Genomic DNA, 1,660 nt, shown 5'->3' on the forward strand with positions numbered 1-1,660 from the left:
TGCTCGTATGGTAAAAGGCGCAAATAGTACAAAAGGCATAGGAAGAAAAGTAAATTTCCTTTCATTCCTAATTCCCAGAACCTGCCCCCTACACACTCTCTGTGCCCTCTACCCACCGACCTCCCCCCCCCCAAAAAAAACCCCAACCGGTCGCCACTGTGATCAGTTTTTAAAAAGGGGACAAATTCGTTTTATTTCATGAAGGTACTTTAAGAGAAGGATAGTGTGCAAGGTGGGGATATAGCTCAGTGGTAGCGTGCATGCTTAGCGTGCATGACGTCCTGGGTTCAATCCCCAGTATCTCCGTTCTGTCATGTCTTTCTTTGAGAGATATTTTTCTTCTCCTTTGCCATCACAGCCCTTCCTGTAGAATCTGGAAAATTAATCATCTTGCCTCCAAGTACTTATATGTTGCTCTCATTAGTCTTGTTACACTTCTGTTTCATTTTCAAATTTTAAATTGACTTATAATTGACATATGTATTATATTAATTTTAGGTGTACAACATGATTCAATATTTGTATATATTGTCAGATGATCACAATAAGCCTAGTAAATATCCATCACCACACTTAGTTACAAAATTGTTTTTCTTGGGATGAGAACTTTTAAGATGTACTTTCTTAGCAACTTTCAAATATGCAACAAAGTATTACTAATTATAGTTACCGTGTTGTACGTTACATCTCCATGACTTATTTACTTTATTTTATTTATTTATTTTTTCAACATCTTTATTGGAATATAATTGCTTTACAGTGGTGTGTTAGTTGCTGTTTATAACAAAGTGAATCAGCTATACATATACATATATCCCCATATCTCTTCCCTCTTGTGTCTCCCTCCCAGACTTATTTAGTTTATAGTGGGAAGTTTGTACCTTTTAGCCTCCATCACCCATTTTGCCCACTCCCCACCCCCGCCTCCAGCAGCCACCAATCTGCTCCGTATCTCTGATCCGTATCTATGAGCTTTTTTTTTAGATTCCACATATAAGTGAGATCATATGGTGTTTGTTTGTCTTTCTCTGACTTATTTCACTTAGCGTAATGCCCTCAAGTTCCATCCATGTTGTCACAAATGGTTGAACTATATCTATATATCTATACATCTATACACCTATACATCTATATACCTATATCTATATATCTATATACCTATATACCTATATACCTATATATCTATATACCTATGCCTATATATCTATATATCTATACATCTATATATCTATATACCTATATATCTATACATCTATACATCTATACACCGATATACCTATATATATATATACACACCTATATACCTATATATCTATATATCTATATACCTATATATCAATATATCTATATATCTATACATCTATACATCTATATATCTATATATCTATCTCACATTTCCTTTATCTACTCATTCACTGATGGACACTTAGGGTTTTTCCCTATCTTGGTTATTATGAATAGTGCTGCAATGAACATGGGGTGCATATATCTTTTTGAGTTACTGCTTTTATTTTCTTCTTATTTATTTATTTATTTTGCTGTGCCTTGCAGCTTGTGGGATCTTAGGTCCCCGACCAGGGATCAAACCTGGGCCCCCGGCAGTGGAAGTGCAGAGTCCTAACCACTGGACTACCAGAGAATTCCCTGTTTTTGTTTTCTT

General features: G+C 35.4%; 1 non-coding gene across 1 annotated transcript; it reads left to right on the top strand.

Annotated features, from left to right (window-relative positions):
* Nucleotides 1–234: 234 nt before the first annotated feature.
* On the top strand, nucleotides 235–306 carry TRNAA-AGC (transfer RNA alanine (anticodon AGC)). The gene has a single exon. It is a non-coding gene; the product is annotated as a tRNA-Ala (tRNA).
* The last annotated feature ends 1,354 nt before the right edge of the window (nucleotides 307–1,660 follow it).

The sequence above is a fragment of the Eubalaena glacialis genome, chromosome 13 (genome assembly GCF_028564815.1).
Source record: "Eubalaena glacialis isolate mEubGla1 chromosome 13, mEubGla1.1.hap2.+ XY, whole genome shotgun sequence".
Lineage (NCBI taxonomy): Eukaryota > Metazoa > Chordata > Mammalia > Artiodactyla > Balaenidae > Eubalaena > Eubalaena glacialis.